This window comes from Neovison vison, chromosome 13, assembly GCF_020171115.1.
Source record: "Neovison vison isolate M4711 chromosome 13, ASM_NN_V1, whole genome shotgun sequence".
NCBI lineage: Eukaryota > Metazoa > Chordata > Mammalia > Carnivora > Mustelidae > Neogale > Neogale vison.
In genome coordinates, this window is record NC_058103.1 from 143,403,776 (window position 1) to 143,429,876 (window position 26,101).

General features: G+C 44.2%; 1 protein-coding gene across 1 annotated transcript in view; it reads right to left on the bottom strand.

Annotated features, from left to right (window-relative positions):
• KLHL25 (kelch like family member 25) overlaps positions 1-2,904 on the bottom strand; it is a 46,456-nt gene extending 43,552 nt beyond the window's left edge. Inside the window, exon 1 of the mRNA XM_044230507.1 lies at positions 2,892-2,904. The gene's annotated coding sequence lies outside the window, so the exon portion shown is untranslated. The remainder of the gene's footprint in view (positions 1-2,891) is intronic.
• Positions 2,905-26,101: the final 23,197 nt, after the last annotated feature.

Sequence of the window (26,101 nt, forward strand, 5' to 3'; positions counted from 1 at the left end):
ACAATGGAAAATAGGGAAACGCTCTCTCTGTCAAATAAATAAATAAAATCTTTAAAAAGAAATCTGGTCCTTGAAACAAAATGAAAAAAAAAATTGATAAGCCGCTCATAAGATTGATGAAAAGGGAGAAGATGGAAACTACTAACAGCAAGAATGAAACAGGGTACATCACCACAGATTCTATTGATCTTTAAGATCTCTTCAAGATATAAGAGAGTGAAAAACTCATTTTTTTAAATAACAAAGATCAGTGTGGCATGTTCCAGAAATAATTAAAGGAAGGAAATAATAATCACAGAATTATAATGCTTTTTTGAGGTTCCAGAATTATAATTTTTTTTAAAAATCACAGATGCCATGCTTATAGGGTACAGACCTGGAGTGTCCTGTGAACACAAATTTAAAAACATTTTTTTAAAGACTTTATTTATTTATTTGACAGACAGAGATCACAAGTAGGCAGAGAGGCAGGCAGAGAGAGAGAGAGGGAAGCAGACTCCCTGCTGAGCAGAGAGACCGATGCGGGGTTCGATCCCAGGACCCTGGGATCATGACCCGAGCCTGAAGGGAGAGGCTTTAACCCACTGAGCCACCCAGGTGCCCCTAAAAAACATTTTTTAAAAGATACTATTTTTGAGTAATCTCTACACCTAATGTGGGACTTGAACTCGGTACCCTGAGGTCAAGAGTCACATGCACCTCTGAATGACCCAGCCAGGTGCCCTTACAGATTTTAAATGAAAAAAAAAAAAAAAAAGAAAGGTTTTATTTATTTATTTCAGAGAGAGAGCAGTGGGAGAGGGAGAGGGAGAATCTTAAACAGACTCCCAGTTGAGCATGGAGCCTGATGTAGGGCTTGATCCTAAGACCCTGAGATTAGGACCTGAGCTGAAATCAAGATGTGGACACCTAACTGACCAAGCCACCCAGGCGCCCCTACAAGTTCTAATCTTTAATATTAAACAACTTCAGGGCGGGAGAGGGTGGTGGGGTTATGGACACTGGGGAGGGTATGTGCTATGGTGAGTGCTGTGAAGTGTGAAAACCTGGCAATTCACAGACCTGTACCCTTGGGGATAAAAATACATTATATGTTTATAAAAAAATTTAAAAATTAAAAAAAATATTAAACATCTTCAAAATAAAAAAAAATTTGAATATGGCAGTGCCGTATAATACAAGGCATTCGTTGGCTGCATTCAAACTGCATTCCATGGGGCACCTGGGAGACTCAGTCATTTGGGCGTCTGCCTTCGGCTCAGTCATGATCCCGGGTCTGGACTGAGCCCCTTGTTGGGCTTTCTGCTCAGCTGGGAGTCTGCTTCTCTCTCTCCCTCTGCTGCCTCCCCGCTTACGCATGCACGTTCTCTAACAAGTCAATAAAATCTTAAAAAAAAACACAAAACAAAACCCTGCATTCCAGTCTCTGGTTCTTTTGTAACATACAATGGAGTAACAAAATCTTTCTCTTTCTTAAAATTAAGGGGACTGTAGATGTTTCACTACAAAGATAATAAGGGTATACTCTGGGCAATTATGCAGTGGTAAATTTGACAACTTAAGACAAAATGGACCATTTCCTCAAACACCACAGACTACCAAACACAACGAAGATGAAACAGACAATCTGACTCATCCTATAACATGAGAGAAACTGAATTAATTATTTTATAACTCCCAGAAAAAAACTCCAGGCTCAGATAGTTTCACTGGAGAATTCTACCAAACATTTAAAGAAGAATTAATGCCAATTCCACACAATTTCTTCAGAAAATAGAAGACAGGGGACCACCTCCCAATTTAATTTATGGGGTTGTTATTATTACCCTGATGCCAAAAACAGTACAAAAAAAAATATAAGGAAACTGTAGACCAATATCTCTCATGAACTCAGAAAAAAAACCTCTCCAACAAAATATTAGCAACTAGTATTTAGCAATGTATACAAAAAAATAATTATACACCATGACCAAGTGGGATTTATTCCAGGTATGCTTGTTTGACATTCAAAAATCAAACAGTGAAATTTACCATATGAACAAGCTAATAAAACAAAAATCATATAATGATATCAATTGATACATAAAAAGTATTTGACAAAATCAAACCCCTATTCATAACTATTTGGAATCAAGGAGAATCACTACAACTTGACAAAGAGCATCTACAAAAATCCTACACTTCACATTAAACTTAATGGTGAAAGACTGTTTTCCCTCTTAAGCTGGGAAAGAGGCAAAGATGTCTGTTCTCATCACTTTTGCTCAGCACAGTACTGGAAGGTCTAGCCATTGCACACATGTAAGAAAAAATAAATTAAAGGCATATGGATTAAAGGCATTTATTTTAAGAAATAAAACTAGCTTTATCTATAGGTGACGTGATTGTTTACATAGAAAATTCCAAAGAATCCACACAAAAACCCTCCAAGACAAATAAATATATTTTACAAGGTTACAGGATACAAGATCAACACAAAATAATCAATTGTGTTTCTATCCAATAACAATGAACATGCAAAAAAGGAAAATAGAAGCACGATGTCATTTGTGCTTCACTAGTCCCTCTAGTGAAGATGAACTAGCTGCATTATACACGTAACAAAACAGGTACTGGGTCTGCATGTTGAAAACTGCAAAATGCTGATGAAAGATATCAAAGAAGAACTACGAAAATGGAGAGATATATTATGTGTTTAGATTGTAAGACTCAATGTAGTGAAGATGTCAATTCTCTCCATATTGATGGATAGGTTTAATACTATTCTTATCAACGCACCAGCAAGGTTTTTAAAGACATTAACAAGCTTAGACTAAAACTCATGTGGAAAATCAAAGGAAGTGGATGGCCAAGACAATTTTGAAAGAGAAGGATACAAAAACTCAGTCTACCTGAGTAGAGTACCTTTCAAAACCTATGTAGCTGCAGTACTCAAGACTGTGTGTTGAGGCTCCTGGGTGGCTCAGTCAGTTAGGTGTCTGCCTTGGGCGCGGGTCCTGATTCCAGGATCCTGGGATGGAGCCCCGCGTCAGGCTCTGAGGAGACTGCTCCTCCCTCTCCTCCCTGCTTGTGCTCTCTTTCACTATCTCTGTCGCTATCTCCACCTCTCTCAAATAAATACATAAAATCTTAAAAAAGGAAAGACTAAAAAAAGGCACAGGGATAGACATACAGATCGTAGGGAATTTAGATATAGACCCACCCAAGTATGCTCAACTGTTTTTTTTTTTTTTTAAAGATTTTATTTATTTATTTGACAGACAGAGATCACAAGTAGGCAGAGAGGCAGGCAGAAAGAGAGGAGGAAGCAGGCTCCCCGCTGAGCAGAGAGCCCGATATAGGGCTTGATCCCAGGACCGTGGGATCATAACCTGAGCCGAAGGCAGAAGCTTTAAACCACTGAGCCACCCAGGCACCCCTCAACTGTTTATTTGACAGAGGTGTAAAAGCAATTCAATGAAGGGAGGACAGACAGGCTTTTTAACAAATGGTGTTGAAGCAAATGAACATCCATAGGCACAAAAGAAAAAAAAAAAGAGAGAATCTCAATCTTCATCTCACACATTTTATGAATGTTAACTCAAAATGGATTATAGATTTAAATGTAAGCATAAACCTGTAATGTTTTATTTTTTAAGATTTTACATATTTATTTAATTTATTTTTTAAGATTTTATTTTTTAAGTCATCTCTACACCCAACATGAGGCTCAAACTCACGATCCTGAGATCAAGAGTCACATGCACCAACCAAAGGCTCCAAACCTGTAACCTTTTTTGAAAAAATAGGCAAAAATCTGCAAAATTTAGAGTGATGCAAAGTGTTCTAAGCCTTGACACTTTCAAGCATGATCCATGAAAGGAAAAAGTGACAAATTGGGTTTCATCAAAATGAAAAACTTTGGTTCTGTGAAAGTCCATATGAACAGAATGAAAAGACAAGTTCTGCGCAGGGGACCACATACTTGGAAACCCACATCCAACAAAGTACTAGTTTCTGGAATATATAAACACGTCTCCACACTTAGCAGTCAAAGCAATGGCAAATAATCCAATTAGAAAACATGCAAAAGGGGCACCTGGTGGCTCAGTGGGTTAAGCCGCTGCCTTCGGCTCAGGTTATGATCTCAGGGTCCTGGGATTGAGCCCCGCATCGGGCTCCCTGCTCAGCAGAGAGCCTGCTTCTCTCTCTCCCACTATCTGCTGCTCTGCTAACTTGTGTTCTCTCTCTCTCTGTCAAATACATAAATAAAATCTTAAAAAAAAAAGAAAGAAAACATGCAAAAGACATGAATATTGGATTTAATGGAAGAGTAGGAGATGACAGACAGACATATGGAAAGATGTTCAACATTATTAGCCATCAGGGAAATGTAAATTAAAACCACAGTGAACTCCTGAAATTTAACATAATGTCATATGTCCACTATATCTCCAAACACAATTTTAAAAAAGCCCACCCCTGGGCACCTGGGTTGCTCAGTGGTTAAGCCGCTGCCTTCGGCTCAGGTCATGATCCCAGGGTCGTGGGATCGAGCCCCGCATTGGGCTCTCTGCTTGGCGGGGAGCCTGCTTCCCTTCCTCTCTCTCTGCCTGCCTGCCTACTTGTGATCTCTGTCTGTCAAATAAATAAATAAAAAACAAAACAAAACAAAAAACCTATATGCAAATGTTCATAGCCGTTTCATTTGCCATAGCCCCAAACTGAAAGTCACACAGATGTCCTTTGGTGGATGAGTGGTTAGACAACCCGTGCATTATGAACAGATCCCACAGACGGCACTCAGCAGTGAAAAGGAGCAAACCGTTGGTTTGTGAAACATCTTGGATGAGTAGCCAGGGATGACTTCTTTTTTTTTTTTTTTAGTTTTCTTTTCTTTTATAAAGCTTTCTTTTTCTAAGATTTTATTTATTTATTTTACAGAGAGAGAGAGCAAGCCAGAGAACACAAGTGGAGGGAATGGCAGAGGGAGAGGGAGAAGCAGGCTCCCTGCTGAGCAGGGAGCCCAGTGAGGGACCCAATCCCAGGACCCTGGGACTTTGACCTGAGTCAAAGACAGATGCCTAACCATCTGAGGCACCCAGGTGTCTTTTTTTTTAGAGAGAGAGGGGGTTGGGGAACAGAGGGAGAGAATCTTAAGCAGGATCCTCGCCCAGCACAGAGCCTGGTGTGAGGCTGATCTCACAACCCTGAGATCATGAGCTGAGCTGAAACCAAGAGTTAGAGGCTTAATTGACTAAGCCACCCAGATGTCCCCACGATTTTATTATTTTTTTTTAAAGTAATCTCTGTGGGGCGCCTAGGTAGCTCAGTGGATTGGGCTTCTGTCTTCGGCTCAGGTTGTGGTCTTGGGGTCCTGCGATCGAGCCCCACATTGGGCTCTCTGCACAGTGTGGAGCCTGCTTCCCCCCGCTCTCTGCCTGCCTCTCTGCCTACTTGTGATCTCTGTAGAATAAATAAATAAAAATCTTTAAAAAAAAAGTTATCTCTGCACTCAACATGGGGCTTGAACTTATAACCCCAAGATCAAGAGCTTTATGTCCCACTAACTGAGTTAGCCAGGCACGCTGCTAGGGACTTAGGCTGAGTAAAGAAAAGCCAATCCCTAAAGGTCGCACACTGTATGAAAAGTGTTATTCATGTAACACTTTTGAAATGAAAAAAATTTAGAAATGGAGGACTAGGTCGTGATTTTTAAGGATGAGAAATGGGGAAGGGGAAGGGATGCCAGAGGAGTGTGGGTCTGACTATAAAAGGGCAGCGTGAAGGATTCCTGTGGTTTAGGGACTGAGTGTTGAGTAGCTTGACTGTGCTCATCAAAACCAGAACCCACACCAGTGCTAAAATTGTATAGCCCAACACACACACACACACACACACACACACACACACACAAGTACCAGTAGAACTGGGGAAATCTGAAAAAGACTGGTAAGTTATACCAAAGTCAATATCCCGGTTATGATCTTATACCATAGTTTTGAGAATGTTAGCGTTGGAGAAAATTGGGCAAAGTAATAAAGACTCTCTCTGTATTATTTCTTACAACTGCATGGGCATCTACAATGATCTCAAATCAATTTCAGTTTAAAAGGTCTTTAAAGTTACTGACCCTCTTACTACACCCCCCCCCATTCAAAGGATCCAAGTCGAAATGATTTTAGGGAACAGATCACTTTCCATGCTATTTAAAGTGTTTCAGCATATATGATGAGAGGGAAAACCACCCAATTCATTTTGACTCAGAAAATGTGAATAAATACTAAAGCCACGTGTGGAAGCCCCATGTATAAAAGAGGTTTTAAAACACAAAGCGTCTTTGGTTGAGGCAGAACAGGAGAGAGTGAGAAGGGCCTGACCTACTGGCTCTCACTACCCTCCCCCACGGCCTCCTCCCGCCCCCAGCTAGACTTAGGACCTCCATGGAAACAAAGGGCCGTGCAGCTCACTCTTGGAAAATCACTGCCTTGCAAACCCCTAATTATTGAAAATCATAGCTGTGAAAATCCCAAACAAAACACTAGCAAACTGAATTCAATTGAAAACAATTACCCGCTATCACAAGGAAGTAGCGTTTATCGCGGGAGGGTTAAAATGGCATAAAAATAGAAAATACATTAATATGATACAGCATATCGCTAAATCCGATAGGAATTCACATGCTGAGTTTAAGAGATGCAAAAAAAGAAATTCAGTAAAATTAATACTTCTCGTTAAAAAACAAAAAGTTGCTAATCATAGAAGGAAATTTCCTTAACTGGATAGACTATCAGGTAGGAAGCCTCATCTTTTGGAGTGTATGTGGGTAGAGGCTCCCGGTGGAGAGACCAAGTTAAATGCAACTGGGTAGTCTGGGCTTGCCAGGTAGAGACGGTTCACGGATAGGCATCTGACTTTGGCTAGCAATGAAGGTAAGAAAGAAATCCGAAGAGACTCCAAGGTTCAGAGAGTGAATCAAGGAACAATGTCAGACTCAGAAATGGAGCAGAGGAGAAGGAGCAGTTTTGGGGAGCAGCATATAAAATCCTTATTTCTTTCTGTACTTCCGTAACTCCACAGAAGGGGGCGGGAGGTGTGAGGGAAACACTGCCTCCCTCAAGGGCATCTGTTGCTTTCTTCCTGACTCAAGGTCTTCTAACACTCCAGGGAAAGAATTTTTTTTATCATAAACAAAACTTTGATTAATCACATTATTCTCTAATAACTGCTACAGATTAGAAATATGGATTCTAAAGTCCAATATGGATTCTTAGCCACTGGAAAAATCCCATGTAGAGAGTGTGGTCTTGTGTTGCTTTAAAACAGCTTTGCCAGGGGCGCCTGGGTGGCTCAGTGGGTTAAACTGCTGCCTTTGGCTCAGGTCATGATCTCAGGGTCCTGGGATCAAGTCCCGCATGGGGCTCTCTGCTCGGTGGGGAGCCTGCTTCCCTCTCTCTGCCTGCCTCTCTGCCTAATTGTGATCTTTCTGTGTCAAATAAACAAATAAAGTCTTAAAAAAAAAATCAGAAAACAAAAAACAGCTTTGCCACTCTTGGCTGCCCCATCAGCAGACCGGAGTAAGTTCCGTCAATAATTAGTGTCGTGATTGTTATTACCACCCTCCTCTCAGGAATTAACAGTAATGAGAGAGTATCCAGCTTTGGGTGAAAGGAACTTTCAAACGAAGAAGACAGAAAGAAAAGCCCTCTTTCATCAGTCATGGAGAACACTGAGAGCTAAATATTCCAGGAAAATTTGAGGGGGTTTGGGAGGGGGAGGGTTCCAGTGGGACAGATGACAATGGAGAGAAGGGCACTGATTCTTTTTTTTTTTTTAAGATCTTATTTATTTATTTGACAGAGAGAGATCACAAGTAGGCAGAGAGGCAAACAGAGAGAGAGGAAGGGAAGCAGGCTCCCCGCTGAGCAGAGAGCCCGATGTGGGGCTCGATCCCAGGACCCTGGAATCATGATCTGAATCAAAGGTAGAGGCTTTAACCCACTGAGCCACCCAGGTCCCCCAAGGGCACTGATTCTTAATCAGTTGCTCCTAGTCTTGGCAAGTAGAGTGTAACACCGCGTGGAAGCCTCGGAAAAATCAAGCGTCCACGGGGCACGAGAAATGACAGAAAATTTTCCCTTGCTTGAGTTTTGTCTGGACCCCGGTGGCAGATTTCGAGTGGGACTGTTGAGCAGAGAAACTGGAGTAGGAGGTGGGGGAGGACGTGTCTCCAAGGAACCGTGCCTTGTTCTCTGATATTAAAAAAAGAGAGGATAAAGAACGACAGAAGGGTCCTCAAAGAACCTTAAAAAATATATGTATTGGCATTTTGGCAGATATTTCTTGTTCTTTCCATGGGCTTTAATTTCTGAGGGGTCTCATTTAATCAACACCCCGTGAAACTCAGAAGGTGTCCTAATCTGCAGGCCCACGCTGGGAGTTCTGGAAGGTCACAGAAGACTTCAGAAGGGCACGAGGGTTCCTCATTTGAGAGAACGCACCGCCCCAAAACACACATTGAAATGCGCCCACGGCCTTGCTGAGTATAATTCATACCAAACCAAGGACGAGCTGACTACAGTTCCAATTGATTAGCTGCCTAGTGTTATGTTTTATGGACGTTTAAATATGTATTTATATTGATTTTTTTTTTTTTTATATTTAGAGTCGATGTGTTTCTTCTGGTTTGTAACATCCCAGTAGGTCCCTTAAAAGCTTGTCAGCTTTAGTCACCGAAACCAAAGTGCCCTGTGGGTTAAAGGCCCTGGAGTCCAACAAGCCAAGCAAGACAGGTTTCTGAAGTCCCAAAGAACGTTCTGACCGACTGAGAAGTATGCGATGTATGGGAGCAGCACTACACTGAGAAGACTTATTTTTTTTTTTTTACAAGATTTTATTTATGTATTTGAGAAAGAGAGAGAGCACGAGTCGGTGGGGGGGGTGGGCAGTGGGAGAAGGAGAGGTAGACTCTCAGCTGAGCAGGGAGCCCAACTTGGGGCTCGATCCCAGGACCCTAGGATCATGACCTGAGCTGAAGGCAGATGCTTAACTGATCGAGCCACCCAGGTGCCCAGAGAAGACTTATTTTAGACAAACAAAATGGGGCAGTTGACAAAGCGAGTGAAGGGCAAGGACCCGGGGCTTTGGGTATGATGGTGGGTGAAGGTACTCAAGTAGCTTCCAACCTGCCCCCTGCCCCCTGCCCCCAAGGAAGTTCTCCCAGATTTATGGGAAGCTATACAGCCTTCTTCTCCCCAAAGCGAGCAAAAATCTTCTCCCCTTTGACTTCGAAGTTGGAGAGCAGATTTGACTACCACCAAGACGATATTGAAGGAAAAGGGAACCAGAGACTTTGAGTCTCCAGCTCCTCATTTTACAAGAGTCTGTAAAATCTCTTAACTCTTCCTTCAGACTGCGGCTTCTACCTGCACGGTGTCCATTTCCACTCACGGAGCATGCCTGGCTTTTCCCCAGGAGGCCTTCAGAAGCAGTCTCGTGGCATTATTTCTACCATTAATTAGTGTTCTTTGGATCAATGGGACAGGTCTTACCACCTTTGTGATCACACCTCCCAGGGAGAAACACTAAAGTAGACGGGATCTGTACCTGGAGGGGGAGAAATTTACAATATGAACAGAGTGAAAAGGAAATGGAAAGTCACAGCTCCAGAGCCTTGAGTATTTCTGTTCTGTTTTGTTTTGTTTTGCCTTTTAAAGTAATCATCCTTGAGTTGTTTATCATACATCCATGGGCTTCAGAGCCAGACAGTGTTGGATGATTTTGATGCTGTCATAAATGGCATGTAAGATTTCATTTTTTTGTCAGTGTTGCTCCTATCTGGAAATACAACTGATTCTTTAAAAAAGATTTTATTTATTTATTTGACAGAGAGTGAGAGATCACAAGTAGGCAGAGAGGCAGGCAGAGAGAGAGGGAGGAGGAAGCAGGCTCCCTGCTGAGCAGAGAGCCTGATGTGGGGCTCAATCCCAAGACCCTGGGACCATGACCTGAGCCGAAGGCAGAGGCTTTAACCCACTGAGCCACCCAGGTGCCCCCAAACTGATTTTTAAAAAATGTTTTATTTATTTATTTGACAGACAGAGATCACAAGTAGGCAGAGAGGCAGGCAGAGAGAGAGATGGGGAAGCAGGCTCCCTGCTGAGCAGAGAGCCTGATACAGGGCTCGATCCCAAGACTCTGGGATCATGCCCTGAGCTGAACGCAGAGGCTTTAATCCACTGAGCCACCCAGGCGCCCCCAAACTGATTTTTTAAACTGACTTTTTTCTCATGGTTCCCAATAAATTAATTTATTAATTCTAATGGTTAATGTATAGTTTTTTTGCATTTGTAAGCATTCAATCGTATACTCCATGAGTAATAACAGCTTTATTTCTTCCTTTCCAATCCTTGTAGCTCCTTTTTCCTTCTCTTTCTTTCCTGAACTCCCTTTGACTCCAGGTACATTGTTGATAGAAATGGTGTTCATAGGCAACTTTGTTTTCTTTCCAACTTGAGGGGAAAGCATTTGAGATTTCATATTTAAATGTACTGTTTGGTGTAGGTTTTGTACATATTCTGTATCAAATCCCTCCTATGTACCATCTGGATTCTTTCTCTCAGATGTCCTGTTCTAACTGTTGCTGCTAGAAGCATCTTTTCATGGACTCTGACCACCACCACACACGCCTCTACAGCGTCTCCCTTTGTGTCCTGCTCTGTGATTCTTCTTCCCCCATGCCCCGGGGGGGTGCTTCCTGCTGATGCTGAAGGGGCAGACATCATGGGTCCCCACTGGGTGCAACCTCCCGGGCCAAGCTTTGACAGTGGACATGCGAGCCAGCTGATCAAATGTTCCCCCTTTCTCCCCTCCTGGACAGACTGTGGGGAGGAACAGATGGTCCCACAGGACAGTACACATTAAGGCGACAGCCAGCTGGCGCTGGACCCTCCTAATGGCTCTCCCCCCCTTCCCTGTCTCACTCCCTCTCTCCTCCTCCGAATCTCCCCACCCCCCAGAAAAATCCTTCAGCTCCTTGGGATCGCCTCAGGCTTGGCTATCTGGGAGGTTCAGACTGATCGTTGAGAACAGGTGTGACCCCTAAAAGCAGAAAGAATTTCAGAGCGGCGGGGAGAGGGGAAAGCCGGGCATTTGTTGCTGCAGTGGCTGGGGGACTTGGGTGCTAGGGGACAATGATAAGTCCACCACTGTGGATGGCACTGGCTACTGGTAATGGCACGAGGGGCCTTCAAAAAGTAACTCAGGGTGGCCGGCTGTCAACTGTAGGCATGCTCTGAAGGTGACAAAGTGAGAGACGTAGCCTCCTCTAACTGCAACAAATGCTTCCGAAAATCACTTCTGTCAAATTTTGTTTGTGTCTCTGGGGCACGCGAGGTTGCTATATTTTCTTGATAAATTGACGCTCTTACTGGAAGGAAATGTCCTGCTCGATCTCCTGTAACACTCTGTCTCTTGAAGTTCCCTTGCCTGTTATGTTTAGGGTCACACTAGCTGGCTTACGCTTTGCTTGTGTATTATAGGTGTCTCCTCAACCTTCTTTCAACTTCTCTTCATCTTGATGTTTATGGAGTGTTTTTTGTAAAGAACATATCGGTAGGTCTTGCTTTTTCATTGAATCAGCAGATCTCTGTTTTTTTAAGTGAGCATTTTAAAGATTTGGTTTTAGGTAAGCATTTAGGCACAGGTGTTTTTTGGGCAAAGGTTTTTTTTTTTTTTTTTAAGATTTTATTTATTTATTTGACGGAGATCACAAGTAGGCAGAGAGGCAGGCGGGGCGGGGGTGGGGGGTGGGCAGAGCAGGCTCCCTGGTGAGCAGAGGGCCCGATGTGGGGCTCAATCCCAGGACCCTGGGATCATGACCTGAGACAAAGGTAGAGGCTTAACCCACTGAGACACCCAGGTGCCCCTTGGCAAAGGTTTTTAAAGATTGATTTTGTTTTGGGGCATCTGGTTGGCTCAGTTGGTTAAGGATCTGAGTTTGGTTCAGGCCATGATGTCAGTGTGCTAGGATCGAGCCCCATGTCAGGGTCTGCACTGCATTCAGCAGGGAGTCTGCTTCTCTCTCTCTCTCTGCCTCTGCCCTTGCTCCTGCTCTCTCTCTTTCTTGCCAATAAATAAATGAAATCTTCTAAAAAATTGGTTTTGTCTTATTCTTCTATTATGTAAAAAGTATAAATATATGCATTTGTATTTGTATTTCCTTCCTCCTTATACAAAATGTAACATACTCTAAACATGGTTCTGTGCTTTGCTTTTCCCTCCCCTGTTAACAATGTATCATGGAGACAGACTTAGCCATCTGTAGGTGCCTTTCGTGTTTCTGCAAAGTTGCCGAGCTTTGCTTTGTTTTGAGGTCCCAATGTTCATTCAACCCGTTCCTACTGATGACGTTCGGGTCCTGTCTCTCACTATTACAAATACAGTTGCAAAAACGTGAAAGACTATACCAAGAAACTGCGAGAACTGATAAATTCAGGGAAGTTGTTGGTTATAAAATCCAGCATATAGAAATCTGTTACATTTTGACACTCCAATCATGAAGCAGCAGGAAGGGAAATTAAGGAATCAGTCTCATTTACAATTGCACCACATACAAGAGGATACCTAGGAATCAACCTAAACTAAGAGGTGAAAGTCCTGTACTCCGAAAACTATAGAACTCTGATGAAAGAAACTGAAGATGACACAAACAAATGGAAAGACATTCCACGCTATACATTGGAAGAGCAAATATTGCCAAAATGTCCAAACTACCCAAACCAGTCTACATATTTAATACAATCTTTATCCAAATACCAACAGTTTTTTTCCACAGAACTAGAAACCAACAGTCCTAAAATTTGTATGGAACCCCAAAAGACCCTGAATAGCTAAAGTAATTTTGAAAAAGAAAAGCAAAGCTGGACTTTATGCTGTATTACAGAGCTGTAGTCATCAGGACAGTGTGTTATTGGTACAAGGACAGACCCACAGGCCAATAGAACAGAAGAGAAAACCCAGAAATAAATGCACGATTATGGGCAGTTAATCTTTGACAAGACAGGAAAGAACAGCCAATGGGAAAATATAGTCTCTTCAACAAATGGTGTTGGGAAAACTGGACAGCAGCAGGCAGAAGAAAGGAACTGGACCACTTTCTTACACCACACACAAAAATAAATTAAAAATGGATTAAAGACCTGAATGTGAGAACCGAAACCATAGTTTCTCCAGAAGAGAACACAGGCAGTAACTTCTTTGACATTGGCCATAGCAACTTCCTTCTAATTACTTCTCCTGAGGCAAGGGAAACAAAAGCAAACAAAACAAAACAGAACAAAACAAAACAAAACAAAAACCCAAAAACAAAACCAAAAACTATTGGGACTTCATTAAAATAAAAAGCTTCTGCACGGTAAGGAAACAATCAACAAAACTAAAAGGCAACCTACTGAAGAGGAGAAGATATTTGCACATGAAATTTCCAGTAAAGGGTTAGTATTCAAAATAAATAAAGAACTGATACAAGTTATCACCCCCAAAATGAATAATTCAATTAAAAATGGGCAGAAGACATGAATAGACATTTTTTTCAAAGAAGACATCCAGATGGCCAACGGACACATGGAAAGATGCTCAGCATCACTTATCATCAGGGAAATACAGATCAAAACTACAACGACCTCTCACTCACAGCTGTCAGAATGGTTAAAATCAACAACACAAGAAAAACAGGTGCTGGGGAGGATGCACAGAAAGGGGAACACTCCTGCACTGTTGGTGGGAATGCAGACTCGTGCAGCCACTGTGGAAAACTGTATGGAGTTTCCTCAAAAATTTAAAAATAGAACTAGCTTGGGGCGCCTGGGTGGCTCAGTGGGTTAAAGCCTCTGCCTTCGGCTCAGGTCGTGATCCAGGGTCCTGGGATCAAGCCCTGCATCAGGTTCTCTGCTCGGCAGGGAGCCTGCTTCCCTTTCCCTCTCTCTGCCTGCCTTTTTGCCTACTTGAGATCTCTGTTTGTCAAATAAATAAATAAAATCTTAAAAAAAAATAGAACTACCTTATGATACAGCAATTGGACTACTAGGTATTTATCCAAAGAATATAAAAATACCATTTCAAGGGGCTACATGGACCCTGATGTTTATAGCAAGATTATTGACAACAGCCAAATTATAGAAACAGCCTAAGTGCCCACCGATTGATGAATGGATAAAGATGCAGTGTCTGTGTGTGTGTGTGTGAGTATAATATATATATAATATATAAATATATTATATTACATATTATATATATAAATATATAGAGCGTATCCCATTACATATATAATGGAATATTACTCAGCCATAAAAAGAATGAAATCTTGCCATTTGCAGGAACACTGATGGAGGTAGAGATACTATGCTAAACAAAACCATCAGTCGGAGAAAAACAAATACCATATGATAAGAAACAAAACAAATGAGCAAATGGGTAAAAGACACAGAGAGCGGCAAACCGATTCTTAACTACAGAGAACACACTGATGGTTTCCAGAGGGAGAGGGTCGGGGGGGATGTGAGAAAGAGTGATGGGCGTTATGGAGTGCACTTGGGATGAGCTCAGGCTGATGTGTGAGTGTGGACTCTCTATGGTATACCTAAAGCTACACTCCACGTTAACTATCTGGAGTTGAAATAAAAACCAAATACAGTTGCAGTGAATAGCCTTATGCGTATTTTTGCGTATGTGTCATGTGGCCAGATTCGTGGAAGAGAACTTGCCGGTCAGAGGGTAGGAGCATATGCGATTCTGCTCTGTGTTGTCCAATTCCCCTTCATAGAGATGACACCCTTTTGTGTCTCATAGGTGGGGCTTCTCGAATGGAAGGCTCTGCCTCAGGGGGACCAGGAGGGCTGCTGTCTATTATCGTGGGCCCCTCAATGCCAGAACGCAGAGTTCTTTCCCCTGGAACATTCAATTGCTTTAAGTTGTCTGATTGTTCGCCTGGGGGGGAGTCTGTATTGCTTCCAGGCGTCTGTGTTTCCACATGTGTGTGTGTGAGACGTATGGTGCCCAGGGGACAGTGGCTGTGGGTCTCCTTGCTCCATCTGTAGGTCTTCTACAGTTTTCCATTCCAGCCTCATATTTCACTTCCAACAGGCGTTTCTGAATCCCGAGTCCCTGCATGTGTCGGAAAGGCAGGCTGAGGTCCTCGTGGAGTGTGACGGCGACTGCGTCACTGCTGGGCGGGACTTCTGCTCACCCACAGGTAGTTTCTGGAGTCTCCCTCCATGGGCTCGCCATCTTGCAGAACCCTGCTGAAATCCTTTGTCTGCTTGCCTCCCACCTCTAATTCTCTTTCCTTTCCTTGTAAGGATTTTATTTATTTGTATATGTGTGTGGGAGAGAGCACAAGCAGGGGGAGCAGCAGGCAGAGGGAGAAGCAGGCTCCTCGCTGAGCAGGGAGCCTAACATGGGGCTCGATCCCAGGACCCCAGGATCATGGCCTGAGCAGAAGGGAGACACTTAACCGACTGAACCACCTGGGCGCCCCTCTTATTTTCTTTTCTACTGAGGGTTTATACCTTTCAAATTAATTTGGTGCCATTTTCTAGGGTTGAGGTTGGAGAGGAGATAAAGATGTCGTATTATTCTACCTTTTTGATCCAGAAGGATGCTGGAAGGGAGTGGTAAAGCAATGGCAGGAAAGTGAGGGGAATGGTCAGGGAAGGTCAGACCTTTCTAATCATGGCTCCTCTGAGTATGTATTAAGCTCTACTTCATGGTTTTTGAAAAATATAAGTGAAAGAGTTAGCTTATTTTGAAATTGCTTTTGGTTGCCAGACGGCATATCTTTGGTTGGGCCAGCCAGGTTCTCAATATGTAAAGGATTAATGAACCCACTGACTTGGGGTGCCTGGTGGCTCAGTGGGTTAAACCTCTGCCTTTGGCTCGGGTCATGATCTCAGGGTCCTGTGATCGAGCCCCGCATTGGGCTCTCTGCTCAGCGGGGAGCCTGCTTCCTACCCCCTCTCTCTCTCTGCCTGCCCCTCTGCCTACTTGTGATCTCTGTCTGTCAAATAAAAAAAAAAAATGAACGAATGACTTAATTCTATAAATAGAGCAGATCAGATGCTTAAAATTTGCAACATGCTAAAATATTGGATTCAGCCATCCTGCTTCCTGACACACATATGAGGCTTTAATTTTATTACAAAGCCATAGGACAAAAACCCCTGCAAGGCATCTACAGAATTTTCTTAGACTCTGACAATTCGCTGGGACCCTTGCACAGGCCATCAGTTTTCTCAGACGCCTTGCTTCTTCTAAGACTGAGGTATGAAATGAATATTCATTATTATAGATGGGACATACCTCCCTGGCGCCATCAGTGGCCTGCCTACCATCTCTCCGGGGTCAGACTTGCATCAGGGGATGTGCTAGGTGCTGGGAACAAGACACTTGTCGTTGTCAGGGGGATCTGCAGTGTGGTAGGGAAGGAAGGGGAGGTGGGCCAGCAAAGAGACAGCTTTAAAATGATGTGATGCGTGCCGTTACAGCGGAATATAGCGTTGAGTCCAGGATTTAATTACCATCGCTAACAATGTTCATTTTTATATATGCTCCCTTTGACAGTGCATATATTAAAACTGAAGCAATACGGAGAAAATTGGCTGCGTTTCTGAGCAGAGATGACTTGGACACTCACGAGGCACTTGTATTTTCATGAGGCAGCCTGTGATAGCTGAAATAGGTCTGTGCTTGGTCTCCAGAGGCCAGGGTTTGATGCCTTTTTCTCCCATCCAAGCACTACCCAGGCGCGACCCTGCTTAGCTTCCCAGATCAGACGAGATCGGGTGCATTCAGGGTGATATGGCCATAGGGTTGATGCCTTTTTCTATCTCTACTTTCTATTAAACCAGTCCTTGAAGCCTCTGTGGGCCTCAGTTTCCCCCATGTTTTAAAGCAAAAGGGATGTTTGCTGCTGAGGACATTTCACGTTGAACGTCTTGTAGAGTGAATTCCAGCTTTGCTGGGTGTCAGCGTCAGCTACGTGAAGTACGTTTTTGGAGAATAGACTCGGCAAGTTTAATGACAATGGGGTCATGTCGCTCTTCATTTCTAAAACCAGATCAGATGCCTTCTTTGTGGAATGCTCTCTGAAATACATATGCAGAGCAGAGAGAACGCACAGTCCCAAATATTCATGGACCCGTTCGGATTACCAAGTCCAGTGTAGGCTGGGGGACCCATTCCAGGGCTGTCAAAACAGCCTGACTACTACAAATGTGTGGATAAAGGCCCAAAGAAGTCTTTAGGAAACCTGGCGTCCAATAAGATTTAGTCACTTGAAAGGTAAAAGGTATGTTTTGGTTTAAGAACATTTTTGAGGGTTGTTCAAGTTCATGCTCAGGTCTATTGGAAACTTAGAGGTGAAGTCAGGCATCTCCTATTTCAAAGTGTATGCTCTCTCTCTCTCTTTTTTTTTAAGATTTTATTTATTTGTTTGACAGAGAAAGAGACAATGAGAGAGGGAACACAAGCAGGGGGAGTGGGAGAGGGAGAAGCAGATTTTCCACTGAGCAGGGAGCCCAGTGATGGGGCTGGATCCCAGAACCCTGTGATCATGACCTGAGCTGAAGGCAGATGCTTAGCAACTGAGTCACCCAGGTGCCCCAATTTTTTTTTTAAAGATTTTATTTATTTATTTGAAAGAGAAAGAGGGAGCATATGAGTTGGGGGGAAGGGCAGAGGTAGAGTTAGAAGCAGGCTCCCCACTGAGCAGGGAGCCTGATGCAGGGCTCAGTCCCAGGACCCTGAGATCATGACCTGAGCTAAAAGCAGACGCTTAACCGACGGAGCCACCCAGGCGCCCCTCAAGTTGTATACTCTTAACTACTCCTCGTGACTCTAGTTAGGGCAAGAACTGAGCAATGCCTTCAGTGGGGCTTTATTTCTTTGCTTAGTACTTTTTTTTTTTTTTTTTTAACGATTTTATTTATTTATTTGACAGAGAGAGATCACAAGCAGGCAGAGAGGCAGGCAGAGAGAGAGGAGGAAGCAGGCTCCCTGCCGAGCAGAGAGCCCGATGCGGGCCTCGATCCCAGGACCCTGAGATCATGACCTGAGCCGAAGGCAGCGGCTTAACCCACTGAGCCACCCAGGCGCCCTGCTTAGTACTTTTTAAATTTTAGTAAAATATGCATAATATAAACTTTGTCATCTTAACCATTTTTAAATGTGCAGTTCAGCTGCGTTAAGTGTGTTCACGTTGTTGGGCAACCAAACTCCCAAACTCCTTTCATCTTATAAGACTGAGACTTTGTATCCGTTACATAACTCCCATTCCTTTCTTCTCCCAACCCCCAGCCCCTGGAAACCATCATTCTATTTTCTGTCTCTATGAGCTTAACCGCCAGTTACCTCCTGGAAGTGGCACCAGACTCTGTTTGTCTTTGGGACTGGCTTACTTCACTCAGCATAATGTCCTCAAGATTCATCGTTATTGTTGCTGTGCCAGAATTTCCTTCCTTTTAAAAGATTAATAATTGTTACAGACTGAGTGTGTCCCCTCAAAACTCATATGTCGTTCCCCAACCCCAAGTGGGGCTGTATTCGGAGTAAGGACATAATTAAGGTTAAATGAGGTCCTGAGGGTAAGACTGTGATCTCATTGGATTAGCGTCCTTTAAAAAATATTTATTTATTTCAGGAGACAGAGAGAGTGCATGAGCTGGGAGAAGAGTAAAGGGAGAGGGAGAGAAAGAGAGAAGTACCTGCTGAATGTGGAGCCTAACGTGGGACTTGATGTCATGACCCTGAGGTCACGATCTGAGCCAAAATCAAGAGCTGGACGTTTAACCAACTCAGCCACTCTGGTGCTCCAGGATTAGTGTCTCCAGGATTAGGCGTGTTTGTGTACCTGCTCACAAGCACCAAGGAAAGGCCACATGAGGACATAGGGAGAAGGTGGCCTTCTGCAAGCCAGAGAGAGAGCCCTCACCAGAAACCTGTGGCTCCAGGACCATGAGAAAATAAATTAGAGCCACCCATTCTATGGTACTTTGTGACGGCAGCCTGAGCAGACCAGTAGAATGATATTCCACTGTTTGCATTGTTTTGTTAATCCCCTTGTCCACTGATGGACAGTGGGTTTCTTCCATATTGTGGCTATTGTGAATAGTGTTGCTATGAGCCTGGGCTACAGATATCTTTTTGAGGCCTTGCTTTCAGTTCTTTCAGGATATGCACTCAGAACTGGCCTTGCTGGGTCAGAGGGTATTTCTGAGATCATGTTTTGAGGAATTGTCATAGTGTTTTCCACACAGCCACGCCATTTTCCATCACCACCACCACGAGAGATCCAATCTCTCCCCATTGTTGACGTTTGCTGCTTTCTGTTTGTTTGTTGGGTTTGTGTTTTTTTTTTTTGTTTATTTAAAGATTTTATTTGTCAGAGACAGAGAGAGCCCAAGCAAGGAGAGTGGCAGACAGCAGGAGAAGCAGACTCCGTGCTGAGCAAGGAGCCTGGCCTGGGACTTGATCCCAAGACCCGGGGATCATGACCTGAGATGAAGGCAGATACTTAACCAACTGAGCCACCCAGGCATCCCATGGGTTTGTGTTTTTTGATAGCTATCCTACTGGGTGTGAGATAAAGGGCTTTCTTTTTAAGACAAAGAAACTACAGTGGTTTGTAAACTTTTCCAGAGCAGAGAATCTGAGAATATGGTGAAAGTCTGCGACTTCTCCCCAGGAAAATGCCCATAAACATATAGTTTTGCATAAAATTTAAGTAAGTTCTTCTAAGGAGCCAGGAACTTCGGCTTACAAATCCTTGACCTATCCCTAAAGTGTCTACGAAGTACCTAACAGTCTACAATACTTGCACTAGTAGTTGTCTATTCCATTTCTTCTACATACAGGTCTCCCCTGCTCTCTGAAAGTAGGGCGTTCCTATGAAACCTGTCGTAAGTCAAAATGGCGTAAAGCAAAGAAGCAATTACTATTAGTGTATATGAAAAAAGTTTTGAGGGTTTCCAGACACAAAAAGTGACCTCTCTTAGGCTTTTCTAATACTTTAGGACACATCTTGCTAACGGATGTACAAAATCAATCAAGATTAAGAAGAGTTGCTCACCCACGCAGTTCAAAGCTCAGGACGTTGATTTTGACATGCCGAGTGTAGTTCCAGGGGAAAGGGCTTGGGGGTTTTTTTGGTTAGCAAAAACTGGTATCAAGGGAGATTTTTCTTAAAAATAAAGTGGCATAATGCAAACTTTCAAAAAGCAGGGGACACCACTGTTGGGCATTTAGCACCTGCCTGGTGCTGTGCTAAATGTTGAACACATATTTTCCACCTCACAACAACCTTATAGAGTAGATAAAATTATTATTCCCATTTTACAGATGAAGAAACTGAGGCTGCTCAAGTTTCCCACAGAGAGTCTGCAGAGGAGCTTGGATTCTTTGAGCTTGAAGATTCTGGGGTAATTGGGTTATTGGGGGAAATCTACAAGATCTGGATGAAGGTAGCACCCACGTCAGATGCGTGGGGCTTAGCAAGCACCCTCTTGTCTTTGCCGGGAGGAGACAGATATTGCAATGCTTGACCTTGCCCAAGCTTATCTACAGATGCTCAATCACGGGTCTTTGGAGACTTTCAGGAATGCCTGCCGGTCCTAAAGTTTCCCAATGCCTTAACTATTCTCCTCCTAAATTCCAAGGGTGTAGCCCTATGATTCAAGGATGAGGTCAACAGAGGAAGACCACCCAGAACTAATTCAGGATGCCAGGTATCACTGAGATATGTCAGACACAGAAGTGGAGAATAAAAGGAAAAAACAAACAATCCGTGGGACTTCCTGTTTTACTTCTGCTGCCATGACTACTGTTCAAGGGCTCCCGGTCCTTAAGGGAAGTCATGCACAGTCTATGCTGAACCCACTAAAACTTAAAGCAAAGTGCCTGAAGCCTTCCCAGGGCAACTTATTTTCTTGTGTTATTTTTTCTTTACAAGTGGTAGCCATTGCTGAATCATGTTATGTTTAATCAAAAGGGGTGCTCCTTGGCCTTGGACTCGAGCATCCGGGGTGAGGGAGGGGTGGCGGGGGTGTCAACAAGCTTTCGCCTTCCCAGGAAAGGCCAGTAGATTTCCACGAAGGCAGTCCCTATGCATTGCTGTGGTTGCCCCACCTTATGGGTCTAGAGCTGTGTTTGGCCACAGAATGCCTGATGGCTGTTAGGTACCAGATGGTTTCCCCCAAGATCACTGTCCTCTGGAGATTAGACTGCACACAACCTAACACGGTAGTTATCACAGATGTTAAAAAAAAGAAGTTCCCTCACCATTTCTGATCATTAAGAACAGTGACTATCGAATGCCTCTCAGCACGTCATATGGGTTATTTGCATCCTAAATCCTTCCAACATGCCATCTTTTTGCTTTCTGGGGGCTCTTCGAAGAGCAAACCCATATGATGAACTCTGGCACTGTTTTAGGGATGGTGGGACTCTTTCCCTCTGTCCCAGTGAGGATACTCGGTTTGAAAATCCTTGAAGGGCGGGACACCTGGGTGGCTCAATGGGTTAAGCCTCTGCCTTCGGCTCAGGTCATGATCTCCGGGTCCTGGGATCCAGCATCGGGCTCTCTGCTCAGCAGGGAGCCTGCTTCCTCCCTCTCTGCCTACTTGTGATCTCTGTCTGTCAAATAAATAAATAAAATCTTTAAAAAAAAAAAATCACTGAAGGGCAATGGTGAATGTTGATCCCAGTCCCTGTTCCTCTACACTGCCTTTTCCCCCTCCGAGCGAGCTCCCCTAACTCCATGGGATGCTGGCATCCAGGGAGGTTTACCTCCTTCTCTTTTGAAGAGAAAAGGGAATTTCACAGTTTCTGCCTGTGTGGTTCAAGATCAGATTGTGTCTTCAACTTGTTGTGGAGGGGGTGACCAAGAGAGAAACTGCCCAAGGAATGTAAACTATTCACTAATGAATATGAATTATCAGCCCACAAAGGAGGCATTTTATGGGGGAAAAACTGTTGTCATTTCAGTAGGTTTTTACCACATTATCTTGACCACGTTGTAGCAGGGTATTGGGGCAATTCTTGACAGAAAGTCATCTATGTTCGCTCTCGGAATTGGTCTGCGTGGATCAGGCTGAAATTGATGATTCCTGGAGCCTGCTTGAGAAACTCCACGAAAGGAACCTACGGGGCCACAGGAAGTGACCTAGAGTATCTTTTAAAAACCACACTGATTATGCAGGACTATACCTAGGGAATAACTTGACTTTTCTCAAAGGGCTGAAGATGGTTCTCATTCCCATCTCAAAACTTCCCTTCAGTAACCAAAGCCCTGCACCGTTATTTATAAGCAATGTGGTTGCCAGACAGGAAAGTCTGCGGTAATGGTTCTATAGTAGAAATCGTGAAATTTGTGTATAGGGAATTTTATGAGCCTTCATCAGCTTGGGCTATTACCAGCGATCCAGGAAGATGGCCAAGGAGTTGCTAAAAGTCTCTTACCTCTCAGCACGTCACACAAGTTCTCCTTGTAGAAATATTAACCAGTCAGTGTCTCAAGACTTGCTTCAGCCATTTCTATGCAGACGTAGCTGAGAATTTCTAAGATCAACGTGGGTATATTTTGGGTGTTTCTCTATCTGTATCTATTCAGTTTTTATCGTGGGATTTTTGTCTTTGCCAGAAACAATGAAACTGGACAAGGTTGACTCACCCCTCCACTCCGATAACCTGTCTCAGGTTCATCACCGCACGCCCCCGCCCCCGCCCCAGGAAATGTCTGCAGAGACAAAGATGGAAGCGAGAGCACACTTTCATTTGGCCACTTCTATATACCCACTTTGCACAGAGCTGAATGCCATCTAATCACTATTCTAGGCTAAGGGCAACAAAATTACGTACATAAAATTGGGCCAGTAGAACTTTCAGAACACTGGTGTCTATCTTCTTTGTCTTTGCTCACTCTTTCACTGTTCAGCCTAGATTTCTGGGCCTTTTTTTTTTTTTTTGGAAAGGATTTTATGTATTTGTCTGACTGAGATCACAAGTAGGCAGAGAGGCAGGCAGAGAGACAGAGGGGGAAGCAGGCTCCCCGCTGAGCAGAGAGCCCGATGCGGGGCTCCATCCCAGGACCCTGGGTTTTGACCTGAGCTGAAGGCAGAGGCTTTAACCCACTGAGCCACCCAGGTGCCCCAGATTTCTGGCTTTTTAAGATTCCTTTTTTCGTTCTCCTTTTTTACCCCGTTGTTTATTGATAGATATGCCTGACAACACAAAAGGACAGATTCATGTGGTCCAGGGAGGCCAGTATTTATGGAATAAGGACTCAGAGTATCTGCAGTGGACAGTCATTACCCTAGAAATTCCCCTTTTATCACCCTGTCCCCCTCCTCATGGCTACTTTGGGACCCGCCATCCTGGTGCAATGTCACTTTCCCTGTGGTCACCAGTGCTTGTTCACCCAGATTTATCTCCCGAGGTCAGCTGGGCCAATTAGAGTTCTTTCTCAGAGAATTCAATCTCGGAGGCAGACAGTACTACCCCTCCTTCTGGAAGCCTGATGGACAGGTGTCAAATCTGCAAGGGGTTGTCAGCTATGTGGTATGTCGCTGTGTGGCAGCTACATTAGGGAGGACATGGGTCGTCTGTAGCCAGAAGGAAAAGAGATGCCCACATAGCAAAGACAAGTAGAAGGCATACATAGTAGTTTCCTGGGGCAGCCGTAACAAATGACCACAGACTTGGTAGCTTAAAACAACAGACATGTATCCTCTCACAGTTGTGGAGGTGAGAAGCCTGAAACCCAGATGTTGGGAGCATCCTTTCTTCCTTCTTGTCTAGCTTCTGGTGCTGTTGGCCATCCTTGGCATTTCTTGCCTTGGGGATGTGCCGTGTCAGTATTTCCACCTCTGTTGTCATGTGGCATTCTCCCCTGTGTACTTTATACCACATCTCTCTATGTCTTTCTACATGTCTTCTTCCTTTTTTTTTTTAAACGATTATTTATTAATTTTTAGAGAGAGAGTGCCTGTGAGGAGGGGGAGGGGCAGAGGGAGAGAGAGAATCTTAAGCAGACTCCCTCCTGAGCGCGGAGCCTGATGCAGGGCTTGATCTCACCACCCAGAAGATTAAGACTTGAGCCTAAACCAAGAGTTGGAGTCTTAGCTGACTTAGCCACCCAGGCGTCCCTCTCCATGTCTTCATTGAAAGCCCACCCTGTCCAGTATGACTCCGTCTTAATTTAACCAATTACATCTGCAAAGACCCTGTTTCCAGATAAAGTCCCCTGAGGTTCCAGTAGACACAAAGTTCTGGGGACACCCAGTACAGTACAGTACAGACACAGTACAGAGACACAGTACAGTACAGAGGGGTGGTCTGGCAGCATCTGGAACCTGGATTTGAATGTGTTCAGAGGACCACATCACACTCCAGGCTTTGAGTGTTGGGAGACAGACCCATATTCTTACAATCAGTTCTCGTTTGTGCGTAAGCCTGGTTCAAGTCGGGTGACTTGCAAATGCATCCCAAAGATTTTTTTAATATGTATAAAATAATACAGAATCCTGTTGTTGTAATTCTATTAGGTGCCACCATAAGTGATCTTCTTCTACATGCTCCGGTGTGGGTGGGCACTATATTTACTAACCATGGAAGCGTTCTCTTCGGAGTAGCTTGCGGAAAGAAAACTACTTTTATACATTACAGAAAATGAAGCCCAGAGAGACAGGACCAAGCATATGGGGTAAAACAGGAGGGGGCCTATATGGCCAACCTCAGCTCAACTTCGTAAGAAGGCCATAGGCAGGACAAGCCCAGGGGGACCCCAGGCTCCAGTTCTCTGCTTAACTAAATCTTATCTAAATTGGGAACCCATGATCGACTGATACTTACCGGGACTCAGCCCTCAGCCTGGGCTGACACGAACCCCCCCTAGAAGCACAAGGCGGCGTGAAGGAGGGCAGATGCCTGTTCTGAATTAAGAGGAAAGGAGGGTGGGCGAGAAATTCATGCTGAGTGGGCAACCATCAGCGTCAGCTACACTTGGCAAACTTATGTTTCCAAAATCCCAACTGACTCGGGGGCTCTTTCCACCAGACTTTTTAGATCACTCCTAAACACCCGTCCATGTGTGGTAGGCAAAGTCTGGCAGGAAGTGCCAGAATACAGCATCCCACCCATGTTCTGATCTGCCCACTGTGCCTCTGACGTCAGTAGCCCAAAGGGCAGAAATCAACTCAGTCTTCCTGATGCTCTGTAACCTGGGAAGAGGCTTTCTGACAGGTGGTTTGAAGAGACTCATCCAAGAACAGACATGTTCCCCTGCTCTGAGCCCGCGGACCAGGCTCCAAGACGATGCTGGCTAGTTTGCTTGGCTAGGGCCCCTCTCATGCCCTATCCCTGTAGGTCCCACAGCAAAAAATCCCATTCACTATCTTTTCAGCTGGGAGAAGAGTATGAGAGGAGGTTCTGAGCAGGGCAGCTGGTTTAACCCCATAAAATCATGTGTTAACAGCTAAATGCAAAAACCTGCCAAGTCTTTGTGGTCTCTGTCTGGGTGCTATGACCTCTAAATGAGCCACCAACATACCCCAAGTCTTGGTAGGTCAGCTTGTGGAAAGCCATTGGGTCCTGGCAGCAGGAAGTGATTCTCCATCAAACCCAGTCCTTAGAGCGGGGGTATCTCTGACCACTTCTTCTGTGACCTGCCGGGTTGGGGCAGGAGAGTTCCTTGGTGGTGAAGGGGAGGGGGCAGAAGCAGGAAACTTGTCCCAAGCCTTGTCCCATCCTGGAGCTTTTCTGCCACCCAGAGAAGGTGGGGGGAGATTTTTCCATTTGTTATCTCGTGGAATCCGCATAGCGGCCCAGTGTGGGTGTTAGCGCCATCAACTTACTTTTAAGGAGCCCGGGGTTCAGACCGGGTGAGTTGTATATTCGGGTCACACAGCCAGTGAATGGATTCAGAACCCACCCAGTTCCTGAGGGAATGTGACTCTGAGATAGTTCTGTGATAGAAAACAAAGCTCAGGGGGCACCTGCGATGCTCTTTGGGTGGGCGCTTCAGTCCCTGATTCAGGGCACAGCCTGGGGGCACAACAGTGATTGGTAGCTCCTA